The following is a 12,600-nucleotide window of genomic DNA, read 5'->3' on the forward strand; positions in this document are numbered from 1 at the left end:
TGCCAGAGCCACAAGGGAGAAGGGGGACTGAGCAGTGACAGATGCCCAGATCAGGACCTTAATCTCCCATGCCAAAAGTCCTGGCACTGGGCCCCGGACCCTGGATGTCCCGTTCACACTCGGCCGGCAGCAGACAAAAGAAGAGAAATCAACAAATCAATAGGCTTTCAGCCATAACGAGGGAGGGGATGGGAGGTGGAGGAGTGATTGCTGGGCAGGGCCAGGTCTGCGGGTGTGTGAAGGGGAAGCATGGAGATTAGGTCCCTGTGTTGGGGGGGCGAGTCGGAGGATTAAGGGGCCGATTCAAACACTCGGTTATAGGGAGGAGACTCTGAGGTGTGTGTGTGTGTGTGCATGGATGGATAGATGGCTTCTGGGGGTCTAATCTGTCCCGGCCTTGGCCTGGTGCCTCTGTGCGGATTAGACGAGGGCCCCAAGTGCAGAGCCGCTGGCTAGGATTAAGCAGATTCTAACAGGTGTTTTCTTTTGTGGTGCTGAGGGGGGATCTGTCCATCACTCACTGAACGAGCAAATCATGAAGTGAGCGGCTAGTACTGAGGGGCCTGTGATGCCTAGAGGACATGACAAGTGTGTGTGTGGGTTTTGGACTTGGCTGCCCGGGGATGACTTGTCAGTTGTGTTCATGTGTCCATTAGGGTGTGAGATGAGGAAGAGAAAAACTACATTTACCTGGAACCAAACTGAGAGATTACTCACAAACACAAGCTGCAGGGATCTGCTGTGGGGAAGATTAGTGTAGCTGCTGCTGGAGAGCAGCGGAGAACACTTTCACACTGAAGGAGGATCAGATCAGAAGAGCTTAGCACAAAGCTTGTTACAAACCTCTTTAGCTAAGATTTAGAAATACACACACAAACAACACAGCTGGTGAGATAACTGTGAGGGTTAAACAATTGGAAAGATGTGATACTCTTAGATCGTCAGTAACCTATGAACCTATTTGATATTTTCATTTTTTTATACTTTGTTCCCTTTATGAGCCGTTCACTTTGTGATCCATGGTTGAAGAAAATAACACCATTTGGCTCAATCATGTGTTAATATAATTGCAGTTTTTAATTCGATAGAGTGTTGGACTCTTATGTTTTTCTTTTAGGAAATCAAAACAATCCACTTTACTATTATCTATCTATGAGACAATATGACAATATCTTAGTCCTTGACATGTCATTGTGAGACAAAGTTGATATTATTAGGCCTAAATATCATACAAAGGGCATTTTTTTGTATTACTGAAATGTGAAACATAAAAATGGGATGATATGAACACATTTGGCATTGCAGTGGGATGCAGACATTTTGTGCTGCTAACCAACATTACCCAGGAAAGGCGTGTATTATGTATGAACTGACAGACAGGAGGAGTGGAGTGATGGAGAGAGTGGGAGGAGAGCTAGAAAAAATCTCTGCTGCTCTCCTGCTGGGTCTTTAATGAAGTGGAGCCACTTCCTGGTTTGTTCCTCACAGCTGTTGTCCCTACAAAGCCAAGATATTTGGCCTTGGCTCTTTGTCCTGTCCGGGCTACCATACCTCCAAAGGACCGATCGAACACGCAAAAAGAAAAGCAAAGCATCTGGTGTCTTGTTCTATCAAAATACTCGGGAATGCAAACTTGCCTCTATCTGTTCCTTTCTCACTGTGATTTGGAAATGATCATGATAGCTAAAAATCACTAGTGAATACTGGAGTTTCAGAACAACTGTATATGGATGCCTTTAAAACGTATCCATTGTGTCCTTTACTTTAATCAAATTGCATACAAGAGATTTGTTTGTTTTAGATATGTTTTCTTTATTATTTTACATAGTGCAATGCTCTCACACATTCAAAACAAATACCTAGTACAGAAGCTGAAAATATAAAACAACCATATACAACAAGAAAGAGGGAGTGGGGGAAAGACGACTTCATTATTTTTATCAAATGTTTTTATTCACACACATTTTTATAAAAATACAATGTACAATCACAACACAAATTACAAAAAATACAGAAAAAACAAACAATAACAACAATCAGACAAGAGGACAAAACTAAGGATACAAATAAACCCTCCCACTCCCAATCCCAGGACCTCTCAGGACCAATCACTGCAAACAACTATATCAGTTAAGATAGCTACATCCGCTCCTTCAATTTTTCAGCTGACGACACCCATAAACCGATATTGGACTCCTTAACTCAAATCACGCGTGCAGTGGACAGTTCCATGTAGAGTACGTCAAAAATCGTTAGTAACCAGCAGGTCACTGAGAGCTTGTCGGGTTGTTTCCATAGCAACCAATTTCTTAGCAGCCGTAAGGCCAGCATAGAGAGGTCTTTTCTGGTACCCAGTAGCCGGCAGCTGAGATAAGTCATTCAAAAGAGAAACAGGTACAGTCAAAGAAAATATGTCGGACAACTTAGAGGAGACCCCGTTCCAAAAGCGAGCAACAGGCGGGCATTCCCAGAACATATGGAGAAATGTAGACGACTTCCTTATTGAACCAAAAGTGATCATGTCGCAAGTTGTCCTTCACACTTTATTTAATTTTGATCAGATTCACAATCCGGCTCATCGCAAAGTAGATACTACATTTGAATTTTCTTTGGTGTTTTGGTGCATAACACAAAATGAATTATTAAAGAGGAAATTACATTAAAAAAAATAAAGCATGTTCAAAAAAAAGAAGCAGAAAAATAAAATAGAAGAACATTACATTAAACTTATAAAATAATGATGTGAAATATGTTCAATTCATCATAATTAAAATTAAAGCTGAATAAAAGAACACTATCATTTGAAAGAATACAGGGAAATGTCTTTATTCACATATAAAATGTAGTTTCTACCATTCAAGACTTCATTAATGTTTTCCTCTTGAGAGATATTAAGCTATCTTTGGCTCTTTACTGTAACAACTGTAAATGTCCCTTCTGTGGGATGAATAAAGGTATTCTGAACAAACACCAAGCAAACCAACCAACCAGTAATTGGACTTAAAAACAAAGAACGACACACGTTCAGGCAATTAAATGGCCGAATTGTAATCTCAGCCGGTTTCTGTATATCACAGATGTTACATTTGTCTCAGTGGACTTCACAGTGTGTACCCTCTGTCCTTGGACCCTCACATCGTACAAGGAAAGAAACCACACAGTTAATGGGGAAACATGGAAGAAACCTCAGGGAGAGCAACAGAGGAGGGATCCCTCTCCCAGGAAGTACAGACGTGCAATCGATGCCGTGAACACTTTGTTCAGAGAAGCTGCAAATGTTCCATCTTTCCAAAACAACCAACAGTGACATCCTCTGGTGTTTACTGTGCAACATGTGGCCTCTTCTCACCTATGTGGAACTGCCACAGCGAACAGTGTGAGCAGGGTTTATGTGTGGAACAGGGCTTTCTTCTGTCCCCTTGTAAACCAGATGGCTCAAATTACTTTCGTTCAAACTGAAATGGGGGAAGAACAAATAATAACTCAGAGATGATGATGACATCCAACACTTTATTTTTCCCTTTGTGGTGGTGAGAGGATTTAATTTCCTCTGTGTTGTTTGCATGCCTCTGGATATCTTGACCTCTAGCTTCTGGCTCTGACACTCAGATGTCAACAGCTGAGGTGTTCGAGGCCCTTTGTCTGTGTGTGAGGTCCTAACGACACTTTAACAGTTGTATGCATGGCTTTTTCCTCTTTATGTCATGTTCTCTTAATTTCCTGTCATCACCCACATTTGCTCACACACTTTTTCCTCCTCTAATACCGCTTGATTATTGAAGGATGAATTTGTGTATTCCTTGTCTCTTCCTTGTAAAAGAATCACATGAATGTTAACATCAATACACAATTAGCACATACGTTTAAAGACATTAGCTTAATTTCACTATATAAACAACATTACCAACAATAGGATAGGATTGACAGTGTTAAGTGCTTAATGTAAGATTAACATATGTGAAGCCTAAAGTTACAAAGTGGTTTGAAAGGTTTAAAACAACGGAAGACAAGGTGCAGCAAAATCCAAAGAAAAAGCAGATTGTAAACAAATTAAATGCAAACGTACCTTTTGCAACAGGAAGCATCACAAACTCAAACAAACAACAACACAGGCTGATAAAAAACGGTGTGCTTGTCTTTTGCTTTTAATCCGTAAAGCACTTTGAATCCGTAAAGCACTTTGAATCCGTAAAGCACTTTGAATCGCCACGTGCTGAAAAGTGCTATATAAATAAAATTGCCTTGCCTTGCCTTGTGTGTTTTTATCTGTAGTTTTTTGCAAGTCTTACTGTTTTTGATAACAGCTTCTACCAAATGTAACAATATCTTATGTGTTTGATCAATTCTCCTCAAATCCACTCATATATTGTACTCTACCTTGATTATCTAAGAGGGCTAACATTTGATTTTCATCGTGACAGATTACCTAATTTCCGTCACACAGATCCTTTATACTGTATGTTCAATGTCAGCCCTTCTGACATTACACATCCTGCTGCACCAAGAAGGCCTCAAAGTTTGAGAAGTCTGCATAAAAATGCTCTCACACCAGCTATGGACCAGCAAGCAATTTAACAAGCTATTAGTGGGTGATTTACTAGTATATGATAGTGCTTTCATGTGCTAATGCAGTTAAAACAAGTGTCCTGCTTTGCTCTGTTTCTGTGTAAATTCTCTCACGTCTCTCACAGATATCCTCACAAACCTCTGTAATAAATTGGCAAGAGTTAAGTCCTACAAATGGCCCGACTGATTCTTCCTTTGAACAGTCAGATCCTGTCACTCGTGAAGTTTGTGTCACTTGCTGGCGCTAAAGCTAACACTATATCCAACCCACAGCCACGAGAAGCAACATTTGAGTCCTGAAACAGAAGCGCCATGACTTCACGCTGAACAACATGAGCTCTATGAAGACAGGCGATGAGATCCTTTCATGTTCTGTTATGAAGTGACAGGGTTATAATCTGTTGTGTAAAAAAAAGGAAGAGAAGAATCCACCTGTTTTCTAACCAGCTGCTGATCAATTGTTCTGAATGTGGGCCTTTCATTAGATCAATACCTACTTAACATGAAATCAATGCACCCGGAAAACCGAGTTACAGAACAATAGTCATTGATTCAAATGTCGATCTCAATGCATCTCTCGGCTATGAGTGGAGAATTACATTAAAACACAATTTAGGGGATTTGTTTCTGCTTTAAACCCTATCATTTCACAATTATCCACTATTGCACCCCCTAGTGGCATTATCCAGAACCCTAAACATTGGGATAATTGTATCACAATGTTGAAAAATATGAAACTTTTTTTGCAACAAGGAGGCTAAATTAGTCTATAATCAGGGATCACCCAATAGAAAACACTTAGATATTGCATTATGAGAAACCAGTCCAGACTCAAGAGAGTATGATTGGTACTAGACACATTAAAGGTCCCATGTCATGGCCACTTCTACTGATCTTATTTCCATTGTTGCAGTGCATTGTGCGTTGGTGTTTGGATCGGAGGGTCACAGGTTCAAACCCCACTGCAGTCAGCATGTCGTTGTGTCCCTGGGCAAGACACTTCACCCCAAATTGCTCACAGCATTGAGTATGTAAGTCGCTTTGGATAAAAGTGTCGAACAAGTAACATGTAATGTAATGTTTATAACGCAAGAATGGGTCTGCGGAGAGCATTTCTCCGCGATCCAACTCGTCTATTACCAGCGTTCAGGGACTCCCTGTTAGTTAGCCAAGGGATCCTGGTGTGTGAGGTGCTCCGCGGATTGGTCCATTTGGGCCAATCCGGTCATTTGTTGTTGATTTGGGTGTTCACGCGTCACCGAACCCAGGAAGCAAACAATGGAAAATGAGAAATCCCCAACGAGGCGTTCTGGGGCAGCATAGACAGGTCTTCTCTGTGTTAGAGTTTTACTCCCTACAGGGTGTACTTTGAGGGTTTTTGATTCTGCAGACCGTTTACATGCATAAAAACCTTCATAACACACAAGGGGACGGGTAATAACCGGAAAAGCATGACATGGGACCTTTAAGATATCTCAGCGGCAGGGGATTCAATTTTGATTGTGTTTTAATCTTGCTTGTGTGTCATCAGAATTTATGAAATCAGAAGAGTAAACAATACCTCTTTTCTCCTTTTTGCTGTTTAATAACTTAATTTGTGTATGGGTTGTGCACTCCTTGTGTATTATGTCATATTGTCTTATTTTTTCTTCTCGTATTCACATGTTTGCCTTTTCTTTCCCCAGTAAAGCACTTTGTGACTGATGCGTGATGTTATCATTAATATGCTTATATTGGGGCTTTTATTGTGAGGCATACACAGGAAGGTCCTCTTTATCATGTGATTTTTGATCAAAAAAGGTTGGTAAACACATATTTCAGGACCATGAACTTAGAAATAAAATGCCTCAAGTATAATGCCGTTCAAAGTAAATCCTAGAGCAGTGTTTTTCAAAGTGGGGGCCCCGACCCCCCGGGGGGCCGCCAGGGAGCACCAGGGGGGTCACGCAAAATTTGGGGGAAAGGGGAATTTTTTTCTTTTTTAAAGTTACATTTGTATTTTTTTAGATGTTATTAATAACTGCATATCTATCAATCTATGTGTCCTTTGATGCCAATCTTTTAATATTTTTTATTTATTCATATTTCTTTTTTCTTTTTTTTTTAAATCACACGACCGCCCTTCAAGCCAATCAGAATCAAGCTGCCGCTACTGAGAGTGAAACTGAGTATCTGCTCAGCTTTTGGAACAAGTGAGAGCGAGTGAATATTTCGCTCTGCAGCTGGATGAGAGCACGGATGTAGCAAATATTGTTGTTTATATAAATGAATATAAATATGTTTATTGTTAATATTACTGTTGAATATGATATATAATATTATTAAGGCATAAGTAGCTTTCAAAAATGCTAAAAATATATGTTAATTGTTCATATTACTGTTCAAGATTATATAATATTATAAAGACAGAAATCACTTTAGAAATGCTTTAAAATATGTTTACTGTTGATATTACTGTTTAATATTGTGTTAAGAATGTTTATAACAGAAGACACAATGAATGTAATGAATGACAAACAAAAGATTAATACACGTTTTTTTTAGAACAATAACTGATTATTAATTATGAATACAAAAATATATTAAGAAAATGTATTAAGCTGTATGATTAATTTGTCATATTTTCCATCATAATGTACTCATCATTTAAAAATAAAATTGCAACAGGGGGTCCCCGCCAGAGGATAATGCCATATGGGGGTCCTTGGCATGGTAAAGTTTGGGAACCCCTGTCCTAGAGTACTTCAAAGCATGAGAAGCTATTGATCAGTGACACTGGACCAAACAAAGACTCATATCGCCGCCCCCTCCTGCTAAATTACGTCCATTTTCCTTTTTGCTTTGAGGTCTCCAAACCTCTTTTCCTCTCAGATAAGGTGCTGCATGTGCCTTTGTGTTGGGTTTATTTCTCCCCCTAAGGCAAAAGAACTCTTCATTTACTGTAGAGAGGATTAGAGGCTGGTTCCAGGCTACAAACTTCCCCTAAACCCTGATACAACCTCAAAGCCTGCTCCATCAGGCAGCTGCCGCCCACTTCTTAACAGTTAGTAGCCAGGAGTCGGAGAGCTGCTGATGTGTGACGACAGCAAGAGGTGACTGAGGGAGGGGACAGAAGCTCACCTTTCCCTGTGGTCAGTCCCTCAGTGTTGGTTCAGGGGCTCTGTGATGGATGGGGAAGAGCAGCTGAGACTCTCCTGATCTAATGAGGGCCGAGCGGGGGCGTGACCCTGAGGACAGCCCGACCCTCGACAGCCTTCTCTGTTCTCTACTTATTGAATTTTCCCCGTGAAAAGTCAGATGCTTGACAGTTAATATGCCTTTTTTTACAAGATATCAGATATCAGTTTTGACTGCTCCCTCTGCCTTTAAACAAATGATCTTATTTACATTTTAATCTTTTCACAGTGGCTAAAATGTGGTTCCAGGCATCCTGAATTTCCTTCCTTTCAAATCTCCATTTCTCTGACATAAAAAATAGAAAAACTGTAGCTGTGTCTGATTAAAGTGTATCCGCAAAAAATGTGTCAATGTGCTTTGACTTTAAGATAAGATAATAAGATAATAAGTACTTTATTGATCCCAATTTGGGAAATGTTTGTGTTGCAGCATCATAAAAAGACATGGCATCGTACAATAGAAATGTAAAGACTAGAAATAAACAAGAAAGTGGAAAATATACATAATATATAGCTGGTTTTATTTGGTTCGATTTTGTACATCCTATAATGGTCTTATTACTTTGTCAAAAGCATTTACCTCTTAGCCTAAATGTGTCTTTAAACTCTGGACATGTGTCATTATGTAGCCTGAAAATGGGTGAAAACAACCATGACATTCTGGTTTTGTTTAATTGTATTTACTATCTGGACTGGAGGGTAGCATTAGCGCATCAGTTTGCCAGACAGTTCACACACCTTTTTTTTTTACTAGATATCAGATATCTGCTGGTCAGTGTTTGCTGCCACCTGATCCCAGAGGCATTAGTAGCCTTTCAAATTATAATAATTAAGTTGTACATACATTTTAGTGTTTAAAATTCTGTTATCAGACAATTGTCTATACGTTGATTTAGTGTGGTACACCGGAGAGTTTCTAAAATGTGTTTCAAAACCTCTGATTTTCATTTCAAATCTCAATTTTGTCAGTGATAAATAAAGAAATAATGAATTATCTGGATGTCGGATAAGAGTTCTTTGAGAAAATGTGTCAATTTGCTTTGACATGTTTTGGTTGAGAGTGCACGGTTTCTTTGCATCCCATAGTTGTCTTACTTATATGATAGAAGCATTTCCTGCTAAGTGTACATTCTTCTTCTAACTCTACCATTATTATATTTCATTTTAGCTGAAAATGGGGAGAACAAACACAACATTCTGGTTTCAAATGTATTAAAAAAGTCCATCTGTCCTGCCCAGTGACTGGATTCAATTATAAATAATGAATTCAATTAGAGTGAGCTGCCTTTGATGAGCAACGGTGGAAAGTTATTTTGACATTCATCAAACGGACTTGTAGGCAAAGCTGTTGGAGAGGAAATGCAATTACAGTGTCATTTTGATGTACAATTTCATTACATCAAATTAGCCTATAATTTCATTTACTGTTTCACTTTTTTTCATATATAAAGTAACAGAATAATTTGGTTTAGTGTCAGCTGGACGGACGTTGGTGTTAACAGCTCTGACCCTCACTCTCCCACCAGAGGCATGTAGCGGTGTCTCTGCCAGCTCCAAACCGCACACACACTTCCCATCCATTACCCATCTGGGGCCCCCATCTCTCTCACACACACTCTCACACACACTCTCACACACACACACACACACACACACACACACACACACACACACACACACACACACACACACACACTCTTCTCTGCTTGGTCATCTGATCAGCCCCTGCACCCCTCCCCACGCTCATAAACACGCACATGAGGAGATAGAGACACAGAAGCTTCCAGTTGTATCATCCAAGCTCAGATTCTGAACCACTGATATCTTTATTTATAGTGCAACTTTAGCATATGTGTTCTTTATTAATAAATACATCTGTTCAAATGTGTATTTTATCTCATTGTTATATGCATGTACACTGGTAAAAGCTCATAAAAACTACCATAAAACCATGTTTGTATATATTCAATAATACCACATCACCACCTAACATGCACAGCATAACAACAGCCAGTGTATTTTCAAAGCTTATGAACTTTAGTGATTGATCTGAATTAATATAAATGTACATTAACTAAGGCTTAACATATGCTGCAGAAGTACTTAATTGGATAACATTACAGGGACAAATGTAATGTTATCACCCAATTAGAATAAAGAGAATAATTTTGAAAATAAATTGTATTTTAGGTATAAAAGTATCAAATACATTTGCTGAGTGATTATACAAATAGCAGATGTTTGTAACTTTTTGAATGTGTCGCGGCTAAGATGTGATTTAACTATCTTTGGTAAATAAAAGTGGAAATAAATCTTGCAGTCTGGCAGCCATCAAGTATCTTTACCCTGATGTATTTGTGTCTATACTTCAGGTCCAGCTGTGTTAATGGGAACATTAAGTGTAACTTAAGTGGACAAGCTAAGGTCAGACTGGGGAACGTGTAACTCCTGTTCAAGAGTTATGTTTTTGAAAAGAGATAAAAAGTCAAAGTGGAGTAAAGCACATACTCTAAATTATATAAACAGGATTCTTACGGTCATTAAAAACCTGGAAAAGTCATGGAAATTCAAAATGCTAATTCCAGGCTCTGGAAAAGTTATGGAAAACAATGTTTTTCCCAAAGTTTTGGAAAAGTCATAGAAATGTAACTGAAGTTGCATCAAATATAATTTATGTTTTATCTAATCGCCGAAATAGTAATACTATAATGATAATAAATACTGTATCGTATAATAATGAAATGTAAAATGGCATTTAACTGACGAGGTATTTTGCTGATGAGAGATGTTAGTTGCCTTAGCGTGTAGAAGCTAGTAAGCCTATTTGATTTGTTTTAGATAGGCACAACATGTTTCAGATGCAGACCTTATTTTCCTGTTCCATGTTAAAATAAACCATTTTCAGTGGTACCGCTGACAGAGAGTAATTTTTTTGGTCATGGAAAATTAGGTAAAGGTCATGGAGAAGTCATTGGTGAAAAGTGTATGAACCCTGATAATGGTAATATGGTTTCTTTACAAATCTCAAAATGTTGTTGCCTGTAATGCTTCGTTGTTTCAGGCACAATCTTGAAATGTGGATGATGCTTAAGTGATTCAGCTTTCTGGACCAAGAGAGGAGTGCGAGAACATTCAATCATTCAGAGTGTGTGAATATACTGATGAAGATTAACATGAAACTTGGGTATGGGAAAACAATTTAATGAAAGAAAACAGAAGTGTATTTAATTTGGAATTGGGTGAATTCTTGTAGGGTTTTATAATCTGCACCTGTTCACTTTAAAGATAATCTTGAATAAGAATATACTGACCTAAATATTAAACATGTTAAAAAGGCAAAGCATTCTTCTTTTACTACCTTTTCAACACATTACATGTTTAAGCGTGTAATAGACACTCATTGTGTTTGCGCCTTAAAATGGCATTTATGTAACTTGTGAGTTTCTCACAGTCACTAACAGGGGTTGTGTAGCCAGACTGTAATATTCACATCTTTAAAATGTTAAACATTTGGGGATTTTTTTCAGATAAAGTGAATACATTTAGAAGTTGCGCATTCAAATACATTGGCAGAAGGTAAATATAGTGTATATTATAGAACACATTTGAAATATAATGTCCTTTTCTTACAAGTAATGGCCTGCTTTAGGTGTTAAAATGTTTGCCAAGCCTTGGGAAGTAAAGCTGGTGTTCCCATGTTACCTTGCTGATATACCAAATCTGAAGAATCTCATATTTATACACTGCTTCTTTATGTCTCCTTTGTCTGTCTTATGAGAAGCTAATATGATATGAATTTGTTTGCATAAAAATGCCCAGATCTAATGGTCGATGGTTGATTTCTGACCAAACAAGAATACAAAGTTTCAGTATTTTTCAAATGTTTCTGACATTCATTAGAGCAACCAAGCATGACCAGACTAATTCATGTTGAATCAATGATATGAATTTGTTTGCATAAAAATGCCCAGATCTGATGGTCGATGTCTAATTTGGGACACATTGTTAAACTCCTGTGTGTTTTGTTGTGTGCGAGCCAGCAGTCGGGGGTCAAAGGGGAGACATTGTGCATCTCGATGCATGTTTTGGTCTGGAACAGAGCTGCTGCACCACCACCACAGCAGTGAGGAAGTCCTGGGTTTGTTTGGTGCGCTCATCAGGACAGCTGGTGCCTGGGCAGCTGCACGGCTGCGGGGTGGCTGGGAAAGAGCCCGTCCCCGGCAAACCCAGGAGGGGCTTCTGCATCTGCTCAGCTGTCGACCCCCCCCCCCACCCTCCATCCCTAGTTCCTCCGTGCTCTGTCAGCTGAGAGCAGCAGGAGAGACAGCTGGCCGGTGCTACAGAGGAGAGAGGAGGGTGAGGGTGTGTTTATGTGTGTGTAAGGAGCTGGGTGGGGGTAGACCAATCAGCAATGACATTACTGCCAAAGGGACAATGAATGCATCCCACTAAAGGCCAATGATGGGTGCAAAGACCCAGGTGGGTGAATGTAACCAACATATTAAAAATGTATGTGCTGCATAGTGTTTGTATTCCACACCATTAGTCTTATTCTCATTAGGATGTCACTCCCCTTTTTACGTTTGCTTGTTCAGCCAAATACACAAACAAAGAAGCTTTTCTGTCTGCTGTCATATGGTTTCTCGTGTGGGCAAGGTGTATGCAGACCCTTGATTGTAGTATCAGTTAAAGCGCATACATGTCTGCCTTTAAAGTTTGCACTGAAGTATAAAAAATGCTTAACAAGTATTCTCTTTACCCAAAGCCAGGAGATGTCGAATACCTCCATGTCATTGAGTTCTGTTGCTGTTAGAAAACTATCAAATATAGATCATTAAGAACAATGTGTAATATTTCT

This window comes from Gymnodraco acuticeps, unplaced genomic scaffold (genome assembly GCF_902827175.1).
Source record: "Gymnodraco acuticeps unplaced genomic scaffold, fGymAcu1.1, whole genome shotgun sequence".
Lineage (NCBI taxonomy): Eukaryota > Metazoa > Chordata > Actinopteri > Perciformes > Bathydraconidae > Gymnodraco > Gymnodraco acuticeps.